The sequence below is a fragment of the Oncorhynchus mykiss genome, chromosome 25, assembly GCF_057628025.1.
Source record: "Oncorhynchus mykiss isolate SJ-2025 chromosome 25, ASM5762802v1, whole genome shotgun sequence".
NCBI classification, from domain to species: domain Eukaryota; kingdom Metazoa; phylum Chordata; class Actinopteri; order Salmoniformes; family Salmonidae; genus Oncorhynchus; species Oncorhynchus mykiss.
In genome coordinates this window covers 73723350-73746109 of record NC_143046.1, presented here as the reverse complement: position 1 = coordinate 73746109, position 22760 = coordinate 73723350, and the positions used below count along the sequence as shown (strand labels likewise).

At 47.0% G+C, this 22760-nt stretch overlaps 1 pseudogene across 1 annotated transcript in view; it reads left to right on the top strand.

Moving 5' to 3' along the window:
* LOC110505731 (tetratricopeptide repeat protein 7B-like) overlaps positions 1-22760 on the top strand; it is a 116704-nt pseudogene that overhangs the window by 30698 nt on the left and 63246 nt on the right. Inside the window, exons 11-15 of the transcript XR_016491555.1 lie at positions 2329-2433; positions 2569-2668; positions 3428-3485; positions 4946-5018; positions 17749-17909. The product of XR_016491555.1 is annotated as a tetratricopeptide repeat protein 7B-like (transcript). The remainder of the gene's footprint in view (positions 1-2328; positions 2434-2568; positions 2669-3427; positions 3486-4945; positions 5019-17748; positions 17910-22760) is intronic.

Here is a 22760-nt window from a genome sequence, read left to right as displayed (position 1 = left end):
TGAACAGTAGGCTACAGTTTCCATTTAACCCATCTGAACAGTAGGCTACCGTTTCCATTTAACCCATCTGAACAGTAGGCTACAGTTTCCATTTAACCCATCTGAACAGTAGGCTACAGTTTCCATTTAACCCATCTGAACAGTAGGCTACAGTTTCCATTTAACCCATCTGAACAGTAGGCTACAGTTTCCATTTAACCCATCTGAACAGTAGGCTACAGTTTCCATTTAACCCATCTGAACAGTAGGCTACAGTTTCCATTTAACCCATCTGAACAGTAGGCTACCGTTTCCATTTAACCCATCTGAACAGTAGGCTACAGTTTCCATTTAACCCATCTGAACAGTAGGCTACAGTTTCCATTTAACCCATCTGAACAGTAGGCTACAGTTTCCATTTAACCCATCTGAACAGTAGGCTACCGTTTCCATTTAACACATCTGAACAGTAGGCTACAGTTTCCATTTAACCCATCTGAACAGTAGGCTACCGTTTCCATTTAACCCATCTGAACAGTAGGCTACCGTTTCCATTTAACCCATCTGAACAGTAGGCTACAGTTTCCATTTAACCCATCTGAACAGTAGGCTACAGTTTCCATTTAACCCATCTGAACAGTAGGCTACAGTTTCCATTTAACCCATCTGAACAGTAGGCTACAGTTTCCATTTAACCCATCTGAACAGTAGGCTACAGTTTCCATTTAACCCATCTGAACAGTAGGCTACCGTTTCCATTTAACCCATCTGAACAGTAGGCTACAGTTTCCATTTAACCCATCTGAACAGTAGGCTACCGTTTCCATTTAACCCATCTGAACAGTAGGCTACAGTTTCCATCTAACCCATCTGAACAGTAGGCTACAGTTTCCATTTAACCCATCTGAACAGTAGGCTACAGTTTCCATTTAACCCATCTGAACAGTAGGCTACAGTTTCCATTTAACCCATCTGAACAGTAGGCTACCGTTTCCATCTAACCCATCTGAACAGTAGGCTACCGTTTCCATCTAACCCATCTGAACAGTAGGCTACAGTTTCCATTTAACCCATCTGAACAGTAGGCTAGTTTCCATTTAACCCATCTGAACAGTAGGCTACAGTTTCCATTTAACCCATCTGAACAGTAGGCTACAGTTTCCATTTAACACATCTGAACAGTAGGCTACAGTTTCCATTTAACCCATCTGAACAGTAGGCTACAGTTTCCATTTAACCCATCTGAACAGTAGGCTACAGTTTCCATTTAACCCATCTGAACAGTAGGCTACAGTTTCCATTTCACCCATCTGAACAGTAGGCTACAGTTTCCATTTAATCCATCTGAACAGTAGGCTACAGTTTCCATTTAACCCATCTGAACAGTAGGCTACAGTTTCCATTTAACCCATCTGAACAGTAGGCTACAGTTTCCATTTAACCCATCTGAACAGTAGGCTACAGTTTCCATTTAACCCATCTGAACAGTAGGCTACAGTTTCCATTTAACCCATCTGAACAGTAGGCTACAGTTTCCATTTAACCCATCTGAACAGTAGGCTACAGTTTCCATTTAACCCATCTGAACAGTAGGCTACAGTTTCCATTTAACCCATCTGAACAGTAGGCTACAGTTTCCATTTAACCCATCTGAACAGTAGGCTACAGTTTCCATCTAACCCATCTGAACAGTAGGCTACAGTTTCCATTTAACCCATCTGAACAGTAGGCTACAGTTTTCTTGCAGTGCCATAGGCCTATTTAAAGTCCCTGTCTTGTGACTGTCGAATTTGAATAGCACCTTACAATCATCACACATAATAGCTGGCACTGCCATCATCCTCTTTTTACCACTTCACCAAATCTTTCCTAAACATGACTTTTCTGGTCCTCCCTTTTTTTATTTTCAACTCTCCATTTTGCAGCTTTTCTCTTATTGAATTAAACTCTGACATTGTCGTTTTTGCTTCCATGGAACGACGTTAACTTTTTCTGCCCATTCCCAAAAGCAGCTGGTGATTGGCATGTAGGTGAACAGTTAGGTCCTACAGTTTAGACTTATGCACTAATGTCAGATAGCCTAAAATAATGAAAGAAAAATCTCAATATTGACTATACTGCACAAGAATGATACATTTATGGATTTTTTTAAGTTGTTGTTTTCTCTTTATTAAACCCGCCAGCCACCCACCTGCCATTCATCCACACAATATTTCCTAACCCTAAACCCGCCCCCGCGGATATAACCGCTGTCAGCCCGCGCATCACTGATCACTACTGTGACATCATGCTTATTTTATTAATGTACACTATGTTAATTTGTGCTTCACCTAGTGTGTGTGTGTGCAGTCGGCCAGGGCGGTGAAGGTATTGAAGGAGTGTATCCGTCTGAAGCCGGATGACCCCACCATCCCCTTACTAGCTGTCAAGCTGTGCATTGGAGCACTCCATTGGGTGAGAAAGGCAACAAGCCCTGCGATTGTCCCTCAGAGATCTCTGATATAAACACTATATTATTTGTCCTTCATGATTCGTTTTCTGTACATTATAATATTCTACTAATCTTTCTTTCTCTCGCTCACTGTCTAGCTGGAGGAAGGAGAGTGTTTTGCTAAGATGGTGGTGGACATGGGGGAGAAGGCCTCAGAGTTCCGAGCTAAAGGTTACCTAGCCATCGAGGCCACAGACGGTGAGGGACTGCTCCCACTTTCAGCCACAGAACTCGTACAGCATTGCACCTAGGGCCAGTGCTCTGTCTCAATTGCTTAAAAACATGTCCTCTCCTCGTCTCCTCCCTTTCATTTGCCCTGATTGGACAGGTAAAAACAATGGTGGAATCTCAGTAGGATAACTTTCACCTGCTCAGTTCTTTTAAATCAGAGTGAGGTAAGGAGAGGAAGGATTTTCAAGGATTTTTTGTGACATGACCAGGAAAAGCTCCTGACTCTAGATTCTACCCTCTCTCTCTCCCCACGGTTATCATCCACACCTGGACACACTAACAGCAAATGCCTAACTCTGATGCATGACAGTCCCACTGTACATTGCTCTCCTCTCACTACCACATTCAGCTTATTTCCACTGGAACATGTGGTGTAGACAAGCTGAATATTTATGACATAATGCACCATAATGTGAGCATCCTTCCCTCCCTTCTTCCTAAACATAATCACTCTCCTCTGGTTTCTCATTCTCTCCATCTCCTTTCTCTGCTCCCATCTGTTGTTCACTCTATTTCACTCGCTCTTAAATGCTTTCTCAATTTACCCGTGGCTCTCGCATATGCTTCCTTCTCTCTTCTCTCCTCTTCTTTTTACTACTTTCTTTCCATTCATCTGGCCACTCTTTCTATTCTCATTTTATCCTTCATCTCTCATATCTCCTCTCCGTCTCCCACACTGCTCAATCCCCCTCCTGTCTCTCTCTCTCTCTCTCTCTAACCCCACAGCTTCCCTACGGGGGATGCAGGAGGAGTATCAGAAGAAGGCCCTGGGTGCGTTCCAGAGGTGAGTGAGTTTTGTAAGAATTTAGCGATTTAGATGTCACTGTGTCTCCCCCTATCCCTGTCTCTGTCTCTCCCCTGTCTCTGTGTCTCCCCCTATCCCTGTCTCTGTCTCTCCCCTGTCTCTGTGTCTCCCCCTATCCCTGTCTCTGTCTCTCCCCTGTCTCTGTGTCTCCCCCTATCCCTGTCTCTCCCCTGTCTCTGTGTCTCCCCCTATCCCTGTCTCTGTCTCTCCCCTGTCTCTGTCTCTCCCCTGTCTCTGTGTCTCCCCCTATCCCTGTCTCTGTCTCCCCCCTGTCTCTGTCTCCCCCTGTCTCTGTGTCTCCCCTGTCTCTGTCTCTGTGTCTCCCCTATCCCTGTCTCTGTCTCTCCCCTGTCTCTGTGTCTCCCCCTGTCTCTGTCTCCCTGTCTCCCCTGTCTCTGTCTCTCCCCGTCTCTGTCTCTCCCCTGTCTCTCCTATCCCTGTCTCTCCCCGTCTCTGTGTCTCCCCTATCCCTGTCTCTCCCCGTCTCTGTCTCTCCCCTGTCTCTGTGTCTCCCCCTGTCTGTCTCTGTCTCTCCCCCTGTCTCTGTCTCTGTCTCCCCCTGTCTCTGTGTCTCCCCTATCCCTGTCTCTGTCTCTACCCTGTCTCTGTCTCCCCCTGTCTCCCCTGTCTCTGTCTCCCCCATCTCTGTGTCTCCCCTGTCTGTGTCTTTCCCCTCTCCCTGTGTCTCCCCCGTCTCTGTGTCTCCCTTGTCTCTGTGTCTCCCCTGTCTTCTGTGTCTCCCCGTCTCTGTGTGTTCCTGGGGCCCACCTGTCCCTGGTTTACCTAATGGAGGCAGAGTCATCCTCAGTGTCACACCACTTTCCTTGTCCCCTGTCCCCATCCCCCCTCCCTGTGTCTCCCCTCCCTGTCCCTTTCTCTGTGCTGTCCCTGGCTCCCCTAATGGAGGCAGAGTCATCCTCAGTGTCACACCACTTTCCTTGTCCCCTGTCCCCCCTCCCTGTGTCTCCCCTCCCTGTCCCTTTCTCTGTGTCTGTCCCTGGCTCCCCTAATGGAGGCAGAATCATCCTCACTCTCACACCACTCTCTTGACACATTAACTATGCAGTGGTGTAAGAGAGTCCATTTAAGCCTCTGACACAGAGAGTGTTTGGGAAGAACCATGTAAGCCAACCTCCCTCTTAGATACTCTGTGTCTCTCAAGTGGTTATGAGCAGGACAGGGCTGGGCGAGGCTTGTTCAGTAGGGGATGGATGGATACCTCACTCGAGGTTAGTCCCCTGGGGGTCCCAGTGTAATAGGACCTGATACTCTGTAGGATATTGGTTCAGAAAATCCCACTGAGTTCATTCATTTCTCTGCTTTATGATATGATACTACAAGCAAGCAGCATTCTCGGTAGCAGTCATGCAAATAAAATATAAAAATATTTGAAGGACACTTTTCCTCCTCACTCATTTCTCCTCATCTCTCTGTTTCAGGGCCCAGAGCTTGTCCCCCACAGACCACCTGGCTGCCTTCTACCTGGCCCTGGAGCTGGCTGTGTCACGACAGGTAAGGTCAAGAAACACACACACACACAGTGGCTCAGAGAATCATGATGGGACTAATCTGTGTGTGAAAGCTGGTCACACAGCACTGATACTCTCCATAGATAGAGGTGTGTGTAGTCAGTGCTCTCTGTGGGTCTAACCCCAAGAAGTTATAGAAAATGGTTAAAGAACTGGAGAATAAACTCTCCTCCTCATAGCTGCACCTTAATATTGATGATGTGGTTGTTACTGACAAGGAGCAGATGGCTGAGCTCTTTAATCACCACTTGATTAAGTCAAAATTCCTATTTGACTCAGCCATGCCTCCTTGCCCGTCCAACATTTCCTCATCCCCTACCCCTTCTAATGCGACTAGCCCCGATGCTCACAGACACTATTGTAAACTTTAGAGTGTTTCCTATTCAAATCTACCAATTATATGCATATCATATCTTCTGGGCCTGAGTAGAAGGCGGTTTAATTTGGGCACGCTTTTCATCCAAAATTCCAAATGCTGCCCTACCCTAGAGAAGTTAAACGCTCTACAACAACGCTTTCTTAGTGTCCAACAAGCTTTTTCTACCCTTAACCTTGTTATGAACACCTCCAAAACAAAGGTAATGTGGTTTGGTAAGAAGAATTGCCCCTCTCCCCACAGGTGTGATTGCTACCTCTGAGGGTTTAGAGGTTGAGGTAGTCACCTCATACAAGTACTTGGGAGTATGGCTAGACGGTACACTGCCCTTCTCTCATCACATATCAAAGCTGCAGGCTACAGTTACATCTAGACTTGGTTTCCTCTATCGTAATCGCTCCTCTTTCACCCTAGCTGCCAAACTAACCCTGATTCGGATGACCATCCTACCCATGCTAGATTACAGAAACTTAATTTATAGATCGGCAGGTAAGGGTGCTCTCGAGTGGCTAGATGTCCTTTACCATTCGTCCATCAGATTTGTCACCAATGCTCCTTATAGGACACATCACTGCACTCTATACTCCTCTGTAAACTGGTCATCTACAGTATATCACAAAAGTGAGTACACCCCTCACATTTTTGTAAATATTTGAGTATATCTTTTCATGTGACAACACTGAAGAAATGACACTTTGCTACAATGTAAAGTAGTGAGTGTACAGCTTGTATAACAGTGTACATTTTCTGTCCCCTCAAAATAACTCAACACACACCCATTAATATCTAAATCGCTGGCAACAAAAGTGAGTACACCCCTAAGTGAAAATGTCCAAATTGGGCCCAAAGTGTCAATATTTTGTGTGGCTACCATCATTTTCCAGCACTGCCTTAACCCTCTTGGGCATGGAGTTCACCAGAGCTTCACAGGTTGCCACTGTAGTCCTCTTCCACTCCTCCATGACAACATCACGGAGCTGGTGGATGTTAGAGACCTTGCACTCCTCCACCTTCCGTTTGAGGATGCCCCACAGATGCTCAATAGGGTTTAGGTCTGGAGACATGCTTGGCCAGTCCATCACCTTTACCCTCAGCTTCTTTAGCAAGGCAGTGGTCATCTTGTAGGTGTGTTTGGGGTCGTTATCATGTTGGAATACTGCCCTGCGGCCCAGTCTCCGAAGGGAGGGGATCATGCTCTGCTTCAGTATGTCACAGTACATGTTGGCATTCATGGTTCCCTCAATGAACTGTAGCTCCCACCACCATGCTTGACTGTAGGCAAGACACACTTGTCTTTGTACTCCTCACCTGGTTGCCGCCACACACGCTTGACACCATCTGAACCAGACCACAGGACATGGTTCCAGTAATCCATGTCCTTAGTTTGCTTGTCTTCAGCAAACTGTTTGCGGGCTTTCTTGTGCATCATCTTTAGAAGAGGCTTCCTTCTGGGATGACAGCCATGCAGACCAATTTGATGCAGTGTACGGCGTATGGTCTGAGCACTGACAGGCTGACCCCCCCATCCCTTCAACCTCTGCAGCAATGCTGGCAACACTCATACGTCTATTTCCCAAAGACAACCTCTGGATATGACGCTGAGCACGTGCACTCAACTTCTTTGGTCGACCATGGCGAGGCCTGTTCTGAGTGGAATCTGTCCAGTTAAACCGCTGTATGGTCTTGGCCAATGTGCTGCAGCTCAGTTTCAGGGTCTTGGCAATCTTCTTATAGCCCAGGCCATCTTTATGTAGAGCAACAATTCTTTTTTTCAGATCCTCAGAGAGTTCTTTGCCATGAGCCACCAGTCAGTATGAGGGAGTGTGAGAGCGATGACACCAAATTTAACACACCTGCTCCCCATTCACACCTGAGACCTTGTAACACTAACGAGTCACATGACACCGGGGAGGGAAAATTGCAAATTGGGCCCAATTTGGACATTTTCACTTAGGGGTGTACTCACTTTTGTTGCCAGCGGTCTAGACCTTAATGGCTGTTTGTTGAGTTATTTTGAGGGGACAGCACATTTACACTGTTATACAAGCTGTACTCTCACTACTTTACATTGTAGCAAAGTGTCATTTCTTCAGTGTTGTCACATGAAAAGATATCCTCAAATATTTACAGAAATGTGAGGGGTGTACTCACTTTTGTGATATACTGTATGTATAACTGTCGCAAGACCCACTGGTTGATGGTTATTTATAAAACCCTCTTAGGCCTCACTCCCCCCTATCTGAGATATCTACTGCAGCCCTCATCCTCCACATTCAACGCCCGTTCTGCCAGTCACATCTCTGGGTCGCTCGTCTTTTCAGTTCGCTGCCGCTAGCGACTGGAACGAGCTGCAACAAACAATCAAACTGGACAGTTTTATCTCAATCTCTTCATTCAAAGACTCAGTCACGGACACTCTTATTGACAGTTGTGGCTGCTTTGTGTGATGCATTGTTGTCTCTACCTTCTTGCCAATTGTGCTGTTGTCTGTACCCAAAAATGTTTGTACCATGTTTTGTGCTGCTACCATGGTGTTGTCATGTGTCGCTGCCTCACTGTGTTGTCGTCTTAGGTCTCTCTTTTTGTAGTGTTGTGTCTCTTGTCGTGATGTGTGTTTTATCCTATATTTTTATTTATTTTTAATCCCACAGGAAGCCTTTAGTCCCCGCAGGAAGCCTTTTGCCTTTTGGTAGGCCGTCATTGTTAATAAGAATTTGTTCTTAACTGACTTGCCTAGTTAAATAAAGGTTAAATAAATACAACTTTTTTTGTTTTTAAACACTAGGAGTTAGCGGTGCTCATTATTCACACGGGTCACTCTAAGGTCACCGCAAACTCTCTTTCTGTCTCTCTCTTTCTTTCACTGTCACCCTTTACATCTCTCCCCTCTCTCTGCCATACTGTATCTTCCTCTCCTCTCAACTCCAGTCTCTTCCCCCTATATTCCCCTTTCCTGTCTCTTTCTCCTCTTTTTTTCTTCCACTATAATCTCGCCTCCATCCTCCCATCCCAGAAACACAACAGTCATAAAAATAATAACACAAGGAATAAATACACAATGAGTAATGGTAGCTTGGCTATATACACGCGGTACCAATACCAAGTCAATGTGCAGGGGTGCGAGGTAATTGAGGTAGATATATACATATACTGTAGGTAGGGATAAAGTGACTAGGTAACAGGATAGATGATGAACAGTAATAGCAGCGTATGTGATGAGTGAAAAGAGTTAGTGTAAAAAGGGTCGATGCAGATAGTCCGGGTAGCTATTTGGTTGACTCTTTCACTCTTTATCAGTCTTATGGCTTGGGTGTAGAAGCTGTTCAGGGTCCTGTTGGTTTCAGACTTGGTGCATTGGCACTGCTTGCCATGTGGTAGCAGAGATAACAGTCTATGACCTGGGTGGCTGGATTCTGACCATTTTTAGGGCCTTCCTCTGAAACCTCAAGGTATAGAGGTCCTGGATGGCAGGGATCTCGGGCCCAGCGATGTACTGGGCCATAAGCACTACCCTCTGTAACGCTTTGCGGTCAGATGCCAAGCAGTTACCACACCAAGCGGTGACTTGTGAGTTAGTGAGTGAGTGAGTGAGTGAGTGAAGCTGCTTGGCATCCGACCGCAAAGCGCTACAGAGGGTACCTTTATTGGCCAAATAATTACGGGTAGTTTACTAGGCTGTCCCATTGCCTGTTGGCTATACTATACCTAAGCCCTCCAATGTATAGGTCGAGGGTCAACTCCAACCCCAGGCCTGTCCACCACCCACCCAGGACAGAAACAACCCTACCAGACTGGAACAACCCTACCAGTCTCCTCATCCCCACAGAACAGGCGCCCCCTCCCCACTAATGGATCAAGATCCGACACATACCTGTTTGTAGCGATAGCCCCATGAATAATCCTCCACTGTAGCTCAGCAATACATTTCTCTATGGGAGGCTTATACAGAGAGCACCAACAACCTCTCAGAGAAGAGCCTGTCCCAACCCCCCCCCCGAGCCTTTTTGCTGGCTGTGCAACAGGACCCCAGCTCTGAAGTCTTGAATGATAGGATCATTTCCTCACCCTCCTGGTGTTCCTCTGCAGCGGCAGTAATGTTGAAAGGAGGTAGGTCAGTGTCATTTGTGGTTAGACAGTCCAGTCTCTGCCTACTCCCCAGCAGCTCTCTGAACAAGCCCGGTAGTGCAGCACGGACCCCTTCCACCAGCTGCTGCAGAAGCCTGGTAGAATTTATGGAGGAAGCCATGGCCATGTCGCTGATAGATTTCCACCCAGCTTCTTCTTGCAGGTCACCCAACTTAGTGAACCCCACTCTCACAAGCCTGGCCCACACGCTGGCAGAGGTATGCACTCTGGTCTGGATGAATGGGTTGTGAAACTGTGGCTCCTGGCTGTGAAATGTCTGTTTGAACATATAGTATTTTTCCACGCCCAAAGCACAGCGTTGCCTGTGAGACAGGAGTATCAGCCTCGGAGTCAGCGTTGCCACTACCCTTTGTAACCACTTCCGGAAGCTCAGTCACTATCACGCCCGCCCCTTAACTCCCTGCCACGGTAACCTCCGCTACATTAACAATAACATCATCAACATTAACATCAACTGTATGGATGACGGAATCTGGCAATGCCGATGTTTGGGGTTGAGTCTGGACCAGGGGTGGAGGCAGGGCCTGCTCTCTCATTGCGCTGGCAAATGTCCCTTAGCGTGTGCGCTCTAGCATCAGGTCACCATCGGGAATGAACGGTGGCACGTTGAACATAGTAGCCCTCGTAGCCGGGGAGAAAAGCGTTGTGATCAGCCGGTTGATAAGACTCTCCTCTTTCAGAAACACAACCACTGCTTTATTCATCCGCAAAGCAGTTGAAAGATTTTCATAGCCAACCTGTTATCCCACAGCGAGGAGAACATTCTCCACCGCCACATTCGGCTCAGGCAGGGACGGCGTTTCCACGTGAGACGTCATCCCCACTCCCAGCGACTAACTCCCCGACAATGAAGGCTATGTCACCACTAAAATAAATCACATAGCCTAAATCTTTCAGGGAAAAATATAAAGAAATGACCAATAAATGAACAGTAAATAATGTGACAAGACACACATCAGGGAATGATGTAAAAAAAATACAAATAAAAAATAAATAATCTGAATGAAATTGAATGTCAAGGGTAGATTTGTGACGTGAGGTTTGGAGGGGACAGGTAGGGGAGTGGACAAGTAGAGGGGAGGGATGAGGAGAGGAGATGAAGGGTAGGGAGGAGGAGGAGAAATCACATTTTATTGATCACATACACGTGTTTAGCAGATGTTATTGCGGGTGTAGCGAAATGCTGGTGTTTCTCTCTAACAGTGCAGTAATATCTAACAGTTTCGCAACAATACACACAAATCCAAAGAAAAGGAATGGAATTAAGAATATATATATTTGGATGAGCAATGTCAGAGCGGCATAGACTAAGATACAGTAAAATAGAAAACAGTATATACTTATGAGATGAGTAATGTGAAATATGTAAACATTATTAAAGTGACCAGTGTTCCGTTATTAAAGTGGCCAGTTATTTCAAGTCTATGTATACAGTTGAAGTCGGAAGTTTTTCACAATTCCTGACATTTAATCCTTGTAAAAAATTCCCTGTCTTAGGTCAGTTAGGATCACCACTTTATTTTAAGAATGTGAAATGTCAGACTAATAGTAGAGAGAATGACTTATTTCAGCTTTTATTTCTTTCATCACATTCCCAGTGGGTCAGAAGTTTACATACACTCAATTAGTATTTGGCAGCATTGCCTTTAAATTGTTTAACTTTGGTCAAATGTTTTTGGTAGCATTCCACAAGCTTCCCACAATAAGTTGGGTGAATTTTGGCCCATTCCTCCTGACAGAGCTGGTGTAACGGAGTCAGGTTTGTAGACCTCCTTGCTCGCGCACGCTTTTTCAGTTCTGCCCACAAATTTTCTGGCCACTCCAATACCTTGACTTTGTTGTCCTTAAGCCATTTTGCCACAACTTTGGAAGTATGCTTGGGGTCATTGTCCATTTGGAAGACCCATTTGCGACCAAACTTTAACTTCATGATTGATGTCTTGAGATGTTGCTTCAATATATCCACATAATTTTCCTGCCTCATGATGCCATCTATTTTGTGAAGTGCACCAGTCCCTCCTGCAGCAAAGCACCCCCACAACATGATGCTGCCACCCCCGTGCTTCACGGTTGGGATGGTATTCTTCGGCTTGTAAGCCTCCCTATTTTTTCTCCAAAGATAATGATGGTCATTATGGCATTATCAACAGTTCTATTTTTGTTTCATCAAAAAGTACAATCTTTGTCCCCACGTGCAGTTGCAAACCGTAGTCTGGCTTTTTTATGGTGGTTTTGGAGCAGTGGCTTCTTCCTGGCTGAGCGGCCTTTCATGTTATGTCAATATAGGACTCGTTTTACTGTGGATATAGATACTCTTGTACCTGTTTCCTACAGCATCTTCACAAGGTCCTTTGCTGTTGTTCTGGGATTGATTTGCACTTTTCGCACCAAAGTACGTTCATCTCTAGGAGACAGAATGTGTCTCCTTCCTGAGTGGTATGACGGTTGTGTGGTCCCATGGTGTTTATACTTGCGTACTATTGTTTGTACAGATGAATGTGGTACCTTCAGGCGTTTGGAAATTGCTCCCAGGGATGAACCAGACTTGTGGAGGTCTTCAATATTTTTCCGGGGTCTTTGCTGATTTCTTTTGATTTTCCCATGATGTCAAGCAAAGAGGCACTGAGTTTGAAGGTAGGCCTTGAAATACATCCACAGGTACACATCCAGTTGACTCAAATTATGTCAATTAGCCTATCAGAAGCTTATAAAGCCATGACATAATTTTCTGGAATTTTCCAAGCTGTTTAACAGCACAATCAACTTAGTGTATGTAAACCTCTCACCCACTGGAATTGCGGTACAGTGAAATAATCTGTCTGTAAACAATTGTTGTCAAAATTACTTGTGTCATGCACAAAGTAGATGTCCTAACCGACTAGCCAAAACATTAGTTTGTTAACAAGAAATTAGTGGAGTGGTTGAAAAATCTGAGTTTTAATGACTCCAACCTAAGTGTATGTAAACTTCCGACTTCAACTGTATAAGGTGCTACTGATGGCTATTTAACATTCCGATGGCCTTGAGATAGAAGCTGTTTTTCAGTCTCTCGGTCCCAGCTTTGATGCACCTGTATTGACCTCACTTTCTGGATGATAGCGGGGTGAACAGGCAATGGCTCGGGTGGTTGTTGTCCTTGATGATCCTTCCTTTGACATCGGGTGCTGTAGGTGTCCTAGAGGTTAGGTAGTTTTTCCCCAGTGATGCGTTGGGCAGACCACACCACCCTCTGGAGAGGGAGGTGAGGAGCATAGAGGAGAAGGAGAGGTGGGTGAAAAGTGAAGAGAAGGAGGAGAGGAATAGGAGAGCAGCGTGGAGAGAGAGGGATTGTGAATCATAAATTATATTCAATAACAACCATTGTAATATAAAACTCCCAGGTCACTCTTACTACCAAATACTGTCTCCGATGAGATTCATCTGCTGGACAGTATTGATACACATACACACGACCATCCACACAAACACACACCGCTAACATACGCTACAAAAGTATGTGGATACCTGCTATTCAAACATCTCATGGTCCCCCCTTTGCTGCTATAACAGCCTCCACTCTTTTGGGAAGGCTTTCCACTAGATGTTGGAACATTACTGCGGGGACTTGCTTCCATTCAGCCACAAGCATTAGTGAGGTCGGGCACTGATGTTGGGCGATGAGGCCTGGCTCGCAGTTGGTGTTCCAATTCATCCCGAAGGTGTTCGATGGGGTTGAGGTCAGGGCTCTGTGCGGGCCAGTCAAGTTCTTCCCCACTGATCTCGACAAACCATTTCTCTATGCACCTTGCTTTGTGCATGGGGGGCTTTGCTGAAAAAATGACATTTTATACACCTGTCAGCAATGGGTGTGGCTGAAATTGCCAAATCCACTAATTTGAATGCTTTTGGCCATGTAGTGTATACCATTGATTTCCGGCAGCAGTAGACTAATGAAAAGGACCTGATATTGGTCATTACTTGGTAGATTTAAGCAGGTGTTAACAACTAAGATGTATCTACTCCATCAGAGATCTGATTGGCTGAGCTGGGAGAGACATTAGCATAGATATAAAAACCCTGTTATATCTGTGATTGGTTGTCACAAGATAGGCATGTATGGAGGGGAAATCCATAAACACTGATGAGCAAGTACATGAGCTATTTGCCTTTAACTAATGTGAAGGGTAAAGGTTAGGGAGTAGTGATTCAAACAAAATATTTGTTCTGAAAGGGCTTGCTACCGTAACATTGTAGCCAGATGTTAACAGGATAATGGCGGACGGAAGACAGGGTGGTGCGGCAGGTGCCGCTTCTCATACGAATACTGTTATTTTATCTAAACATCAGGTGTACGCCGACCCCAGCTAAGTAACTCTTGCAAAGAGTTAAAGCTCAATTATGTGTTTTATCTCCAGTACTTTGCCATGATTGTCAGTTATGTAGCTGCTCTACTGATAATCTCAGTGCGTCCTTGCTGGGATGACACAAATCTACTGTCAGAGAATATCAACACCAAACACATTGGTTCACCGTTCCACGGGAGCGGACAGTACACAGCATACCATAATGTTTTGAATGATGGCCAATCCTACCTCCCTATTCCACTGAACCGCTTAGGCTAAAGAAAGACAAGTTCAACATTTATCGGAAACATTTAAACAACCTGTTCACTACCCTCCTGCTCTCCGGGGATGTGCAACTCAATCCTGGGCCTAACATCACTGAGCCAGCGATACTCACCGGAGTGGAAAGCAGTGGATGGCCTCGTCCACTGATCGTCGCCGCTGTGGAGGTGGGTGAGTGCTATGGTCCTATGGTTTCTCTCGACTCACCCGGCTCCAGGATAGATTTTGACTCTTCAAACATACCCGAGTCGCTATATGTGATCCCTGACTCTGCTTCTGGTACGCAAGCTGTTTTAATTAGTTCTCCGCATCCAGTGCAGGCGGGAGGGATTGTTAATTGCGCTACTGAACTGCCCCTAATCAAAACTAAACACAACGGCCTAAACCCAGCCGTCAGAAAACACCAAAAATGTAACTTTTGTCAATGTGTCAATCACTCTCGAGTCGTCTGGGACCCACTAGCTAAGCCCAAGGGACTACTAGGGGGGCACTTGAACATTCATAATGTCATTCCAAAAAGTGATCAAATTCAACATCTACTCACAGACTCCAACCTTGACTTCCTCTGCCTCTCAGAGACACTGCTCCATAAAACCTCTCCATATGCTGCTTTGATTGTGATTGGCTACAATGTTTTCAGGAGAGACAGGATTGAAGGAAGAGGAGGGGGTGTGATGATTTACATTAAAAAACATATCCGATGTAAACAAATTGAGTGGTCATGTGATAATGAACTAGAATGTATTGGCCTGAACGTTACACTGTCTCCCCAAGTGTCTTTTACCCTTATTGGAATGTATAGACCACCTTCCACCAAAAGTGTGTTTTTTGATCAGTTTAATAACACGCTTAGGGAATGTGATTTTGGGAAAGAGGTCATCTTAATGGGAGATTTTAATATTAATTATGAAGACAAGTCTGTGGTTACTGGGCTATCTGATCATAATCTGATACTTATAGCCAGAAAGCTGTCTAAGAGCAGGTTTAACCTCTCTACTGTTAGAAAGCCGGATCAACTAAGAATACTGAAGAGTCAATTAAACTATTTTGAAAACGCAATTAAGGGAATTAACTGGAAGGACATCTTGTCCTATACAGACGTGGAAGCTGATAGTCAGGTTTTTCTATCCACAATCCAGACTACAATAACTGGTTTCCTAAAGAAAATCAAATCCAAAAAGCCAATTGAGCACTCTTCCTTGGCTAAATGGAGAAATCTGGAAATGGATGAAAGAACGAGATTATGCTCTAAAAGATCCAAATTAGAGCATGACAGACGTAGATTTACCATGCTGAGAAATAAGGTGATAAAAGAAATCAGAAATCAAACTTTTTTATTAACATAATTGGTGAAGTAAAGGGAAATTCTAAATTGATCTGGGAGAATCTAAAAAAGTTAACAGGGAAAGACCATAGTAACATTGCAAAAAGACTAGAAATCATGGTGAATAACAATCTAACACAGGATGCAGTCGAAATAGCAATAGCCTTCAATCCCTACTTTATTGACTCTGTCAGGGTACTGACACAGAACCCCTCCACTGGTTTCTTGGGCTCAGTGCTAGTGAATGACACTCAACCTGTCTTCATCATAAGGGAGGTTTCTGAGTCAAAGGTGAACAAGGTGATTAGCTCACTAAAGAACTCTAAAGCCAAAGATGTGTTTGGGCTGGACTCTACCTTTCTTAAAAACTACAGAGTCACTAATTGGCCCCATTACTAAGGTCACCAACACATCTATTGGTCTCTGGGTGTTTCCAAGGGTATGGAAGACGGCCATCTTTAAATCGGGCGACCCTGCTGACGTGAGTAACTACAGGCCCATTAGTATACTACCTGTGGTGTCAAAGGTTGTTGAAAAATGTGTAGCAGAACAACTGATTGCCCACCTCAACAACAGCCCCTTCACATTACACTCCATGCAGTTTGGCTTCAGAGCAAAACACTCTACAGAAACGGCCAACTGCTTTCTTCTGGAAAATGTGAAGTCCAAGATGGACAAAGGGGGCGTTGTTGGGGCTGTGTTTCTGGACCTAAGGAAGGCTTTTGATACTGTTAACCATGAGATTCTCATCACAGAATTGTCCAAGTTCAACTTTTCCCCCGATGCCTTGATATGGATGAAATCATACCTTGAAGGCAGAACTCCGTGTGTCAGAGTGAGCAATGAGCTGTCGCCCACTCTTAGCTATGATGTGGGCATGCCCCAAGGGTCAATACTGGGGCCCCTCCTGTTCAGCCTGAACATTAATGATCTGCCTTCTGTCTGTACTGGGTCTGAAGTTCAAATGCATGCAGATGATTCAGTGATATATGTGCATGCAAAGAGCAAACAACAAGCTGCACAAGAACTCACTACTGTAATGGTCCAGGTTACAAAGTGGCTCCGTGACTCGTGTTTGCATCTCAATGTGAAAAAAACTGTTTGCATGTTCTTCACAAAGAGGGCAACAGATGCTACTGAGCCAGATGTCTATGTGTCAGGGGAGAAGCTCCAGGTGGTATCTGATTTTAAGTACCTTGGCATCATACTTGATTCCAACCTCTCTTTTAAAAAGCATGTGAAAAAGGTCATTCAACCTAGCTAATTTCCGATTAATACGAAAATTGTTTGACTACAGAGGTAGCTAAACTGTACTTCAAATCTATGATACTCCCCCACTTAACATACTGCTTGACTAGTTGGGCCCAAGCTTGCTGTACAACATTAAAACCTATTCAGTCTGTCTACAAAAAGGCTCTCAAAGTGCTTGATAGGAAGCCCAATAGCCATTGTCACTGTTACATCCTCAGAAAGCATGAGCTCCTGAGTTGGGAAAATCTTGTGCAATACACCAACGCATGTCTTGTATTCAAGATCCTAAATGGCCTGGCTCCCCCTCCACTCAGTATTTTTGTTAAACAGAAAACCCAAACATGTGGCAGCAGATCCACAAGATCTGCAATGAGAGGTGACTGTATAGTTCCCTTAAGGAAAAGCACCTTTAGTAAATCCGCTTTCTCTGTGAGAGCTTCCCATGTCTGGAATAGACAGCCATCAGACACACATAACTGCACCACATATCATACTTTCACAAAATGCATATGAAGACATGGCCAAAGGTCAATCAGATTTGTGAACATGGTCCCTAGCTGTGTATTGCCGCTTTCCATGTTGTCTGTTGTCTGTAGTTTGTGAGGTGTGGAAACACTGTTTCTTTTATGAATTTTGTCTTGCTGCTTTTTGTTCTATGTTGCTCTGTCTGTATGCTACGTCTTGCTTGTCCTATGTTGCTGTCTGTATGCTATGTCTTGCTTGTCCTATGTTGCTCTGCGTGTGCTCACTGCTCAATGATTGTCTGTATAGTAATTATTTTTAATAACCTGCCCAGGGACTGTGGTTGAAAATTAGCTGTCTGGCTAAAACCGGCACTTTTACTGAAACGTTGATTAATGTGCACTGTCGCTGTAAAAATAAAATAAACTCAAACTCAGATGTGTTCAGATGTAATAAGGGTTAAGATTAGGGTCCTCTCCAGCATGGCCAGATATCAGCACCCCTTGCTGTGGATGTCTGGTGGGGATCTGACCCGTGCCCTCTGCTATAGATCCCGGAGGCGCTTGGGTACGTGCGTCAGGCTCTGCAGCTGCAGGGAGACGACGTGTACTCTCTCCACCTGCTGGCGCTGCTGCTGTCGGCTCAGAAACACTACCACGACACTCTCAACATCATCGAGATGGCCCTCAGCGACTATCCTGAGAACTTCATGTTAGTCTGGAGTCTGGCCTTTCTCCACAACAGACTCAATTTTATACCCTCTTATTTTGTATATATTAGGATCCTTATTAGCTGTTGCCAAGGCAACCCCTACTCTTCCTGGGGTCCAGGAACAAAACAACACATCACAAGAAAACAATAGTCTACATCGGGGGGTATTCCACCCCCTACGAGGTCCGGAGCCTGCTGGTTTTTTGTTCTACCTGATTAATTGCACACACCTGGTGTCCCAGGTCTAATCAGTCCCTGATTAGTGGAACTGGCTTAGATGTTCAATACATAACATAAGACACTGTGCACTATATACATGTACACTGCTCCCCCATTGCAGATGTACAATATAACATTTACAATGTTGTTTTATCTTATTCAACTCGATTTCTAATTAATTGTATTTTTTTAGTATTTGTTACAGATAGAAATCACAGTGCTAGCTATACAGACAATATCTCTTCTCCTCCCCATCTCCTCTCCTCCAAATCTCCTCTCCTCCTCCCCATCTCCTCTCCTCCTCCACTCCTCCCCATCTCTTATCCTCCTCCCCATCTCCTCTCCTCCACCCCATCTCCTCTCCTCCTCCCCATCTCCTCTCCTCCTTCCCATTTCCTTTCCTCCTCCCCATCTCCTCCCCTCCTCCCCATCTCTTCTCCTCCTCCCCATCTCCTCTCCTCCTCCCCATCTCCTCTCCTCCCAATCTCCTTTGCCCCCTCCCAATCTCTTCTCCTCCCAATCTCCTTTGCCCCCTCCCAATCTCCTCTCCTCAGTCTCCTCTTCTCAATCTCCTCCTCATCATCTCCTCTTCTCAATCGCCTCTCCTCCCCTCCTCCCCATTTCCTCTCCTCTTCTCAATCTCCTCCTCCCCATCTCCTCTCCTCCTCCCCATCTCTTCTCCTTCCCTTCTCCTCTCCTCCCCCATCTCCTCTCCTCTCCATCTCCTCTCCTCCTCCCCATCTCCTCTCCTCCTTCCCATTTCCTTTCCTCTTCCCCATCTCCTCCCCTCCTCCCCATCTCTTCTCCTCCTCCCCATCTCTTCTCCTCCTCCCCATCTCTTCTCCTCCTCCCCATCTCTTCTCCTCCTCCCCATCTCCTCTCCTCCTCCCCATCTCCTCTCCTCCCAATCTCCTTTGCCCCCTCCCAATCTCTTCTCCTCCCAATCTCCTTTTCCCCCTCCCAATCTCGTCTCCTCTTCTCAATCTCCTCCTCATCATCTCCTCTTCTCAATCGCCTCTCCTCTTCCCCACCTCCTCTCCTCCTCCCCATTTCCTCTCCTTCACCCCATCTCCTCTTCTCAATCGCCTCTCCTTCTCCTCATCTCCTCCCCTCCTCCCCATCTCCTCTCCTTGTCCCCATCTCCTCTCATCCTCCCCATCTTCTCTACTCCTCCCCATCTCTTCTCCTCCCCTTCTCCTCTCCTCCCCCATCTCCTCTCCTCCTCCCCATCCCCTCTCCTCCTCCCCATTTCCTCTCCTCTTCTCAATCTCCTCCTCACTATCTCCTCTCCTCCTCCCCATCTCCTCTCATCCTCATCATCTCCTCTTTTCAATCGCCTCTCCTCCTCCCCATTTCCTCTCCTTTTCTCAATCTCCTCCTCACCATCTCCTCTCCTCTTCCCCATCTCCTCTTTTCCTCCCCATTTCCTCTTCTCAATCTCCTCCTCACCATCTCTTCTGAATCGCCTTTCCTCCTCCCCATCTCCTCTCCTTGTTCCCATCTCCTCTCATCCTCCCCATCTCCTCTACTCCTCCCCATCTCTTCTCCTCTTCCCCATCTCCTCTTTTCCTCCCCATTTCCTCTTCTCAATCTCCTCCTCACCATCTCTTCTGAATCGCCTTTCCTCCTCCCCATCTCCTCCCCTCCTCCCCATCTCCTCTTCTTGTCCCCATCTCCTCTCATCCTCCCCATCTCCTCTCCTCCTTCCCATTTCCTCTCCTTCTCCCCATCTCCTCTTCTCAATCGCCTCTCCTCCCCTCCTCCCCATTTCCTCTCCTCTTCTCAATCTCCTCCTCCCCATCTCCTCTCCTCCTCCCCATCTCTTCTCCTTCCCTTCTCCTCTCCTCCCCCATCTCCTCTCCTCTCCATCTCCTCTCCTCCTCCCCATCTCCTCTCCTCCTTCCCATTTCCTTTCCTCTTCCCCATCTCCTCCCCTCCTCCCCATCTCTTCTCCTCCTCCCCATCTCTTCTCCTCCTCCCCATCTCTTCTCCTCCTCCCCATCTCTTCTCCTCCTCCCCATCTCCTCTCCTCCTCCCCATCTCCTCTCCTCCCAATCTCCTTTGCCCCCTCCCAATCTCTTCTCCTCCCAATCTCCTTTTCCCCCTCCCAATCTCGTCTCCTCTTCTCAATCTCCTCCTCATCATCTCCTCTTCTCAATCGCCTCTCCTCTTCCCCACCTCCTCTCCTCCTCCCCATTTCCTCTCCTTCACCCCATCTCCTCTTCTCAATCGCCTCTCCTTCTCCTCATCTCCTCCCCTCCTCCCCATCTCCTCTCCTTGTCCCCATCTCCTCTCATCCTCCCCATCTTCTCTACTCCTCCCCATCTCTTCTCCTCCCCTTCTCCTCTCCTCCCCCATCTCCTCTCCTCCTCCCCATCCCCTCTCCTCCTCCCCATTTCCTCTCCTCTTCTCAATCTCCTCCTCACTATCTCCTCTCCTCCTCCCCATCTCCTCTCATCCTCATCATCTCCTCTTTTCAATCGCCTCTCCTCCTCCCCATTTCCTCTCCTTTTCTCAATCTCCTCCTCACCATCTCCTCTCCTCTTCCCCATCTCCTCTTTTCCTCCCCATTTCCTCTTCTCAATCTCCTCCTCACCATCTCTTCTGAATCGCCTTTCCTCCTCCCCATCTCCTCTCCTTGTTCCCATCTCCTCTCATCCTCCCCATCTCCTCTACTCCTCCCCATCTCTTCTCCTCTTCCCCATCTCCTCTTTTCCTCCCCATTTCCTCTTCTCAATCTCCTCCTCACCATCTCTTCTGAATCGCCTTTCCTCCTCCCCATCTCCTCCCCTCCTCCCCATCTCCTCTTCTTGTCCCCATCTCCTCTCATCCTCCCCATCTCCTCTCCTCCTTCCCATTTCCTCTCCTTCTCCCCATCTCCTCTTCTCAATCGCCTCTCCTTCTCATCTCCTCCCCTCCTCCCCATCTCCTCTCCTTGTTCCCATCTCCTCTCATCCTCCCCATCTCCTCTACTCCTCCCCATCTCTTCTCCTCCCCTTCTCCTCTCCTGCCCCCATTTCCTCTCCTCCTCACCATCTCCTCTCCTCCTCCCCATCTCCTCTCCTCCTCATCATCTCCTCTTCTCAATCGCCTCTCCTCCTCCCCATCTCCTCTCCTCCTCCCCATTTCCTCTCCTCCTCTCAATCTCCTCCTCACCATCTCTTCTGAATCGCCTTTCCTCCTCCCCATCTCCTCCCCTCCTCCCCATCTCCTCTCCTTGTCCCCATCTCCTCTCATCCTCCCCATCTCCTCTACTCCTCCCCATCTCTTCTCCTCCCCTTCTCCTCTCCTCCCCCCCATCTCCTCTCCTCCTCCCCATCCCCTCTCCTCCTTCCCATTTCCTCTCCTCCTCCCCAGCTCCTCCCCTCCTCCCCATCTCTTCTCCTCCTCCCCATCTCCTCTCCTCCTCCCCATCTCCTCTCCTCCCAATCTCCTTTGCCCCCTCCCAATCTCCTCTCCTCAGTCTCCTCTTCTCAATCTCCTCCTCATCATCTCCTCTTCTCAATCGCCTCTCCTCCTCACCATCTCCTCTCCTCCTCCCCATCTCCTCTCCTCCTCATCATCTCCTCTTCTCAATCGCCTCTCCTCCTCCCCATTTCCTCTCCTCTTCTCAATCTCCTCCTCACCATCTCCTCTGCTCTTCCCCATCTCCTCTTTTCCTCCCCATTTCCTCTTCTCAATCTCCTCCTCACCATCTCACCATCTCTTCTGAATCGCCTTTCCTCCTCCCCATCTCCTCCCCTCCTCCCCATCTCCTCTCCTCCTCCCCATCTCTTCTCCTCCTCCCCATCTCTTCTCCTCCTCCCCATCTCTTCTCCTCCTCCCCATCTCTTCTCCTCCTCCCCATCTCTTCTCCTCCTCCCCATCTCTTCTCCTCCTCCCCATCTCCTCTCCTCCTCCCCATCTCCTCTCCTCCTCATCATCTCCTCTTCTCAATCGCCTCTCCTCCTCCCCATCTCTTCTCAATTGCCTCTCTTCCTCCCCATCTCCTCATCCCCATCTCCTCTCCTCCCCATCTCCTCTCCCCCCAATCTCCTTTGCCCCCTCGCAATCTCCTCTCCTCAATCTCCTCTTCTCAATCTCCTCCTCACCATCTCCTCTTCTCAATCGCCTCTCCGCCTCCCCATTTCCTCTCCTCTTCTCAATCTCCTCCTCACCATCTCCTCTTCTGAATCGCCTCTACTCCCCCCCATCTCCTCTCCTCATCCCCATCTCCTTTTCCCCCTCCCCATCTCCTCATCCCCATCTCCTTTTCCCCCTCCCCATCTCTTCTCCTCCTCCCCATCTACTCTCCTCATCCCCATCTCCTTTTCCTCTCCTCTTCTCAATCTCCTCCTCCCCATCTCCTCTCCTCCTCCCCATTTCCTCTCCTCCTCCCCATCTCCTCTTCTCAATTGCCTCTCTTCAAATCAAATTAAATCAAATGTATTTATATAGCCCTTAGTACATCAGCTGATATCTCAAAGTGCTGTACAGAAACCCAGCCTAAAACCCCAAACAGCAAGCAATGCAGGTGTAGAAGCACGGTGGCTAGGAAAAACTCCCTAGAAAGGCCAAAACCTAGGAAGAAGCCTAGAGAGGAACCAGGCTATGTGGGGTGGCCAGTCCTCTTCTGGCTGTGCCGGGTGGAGA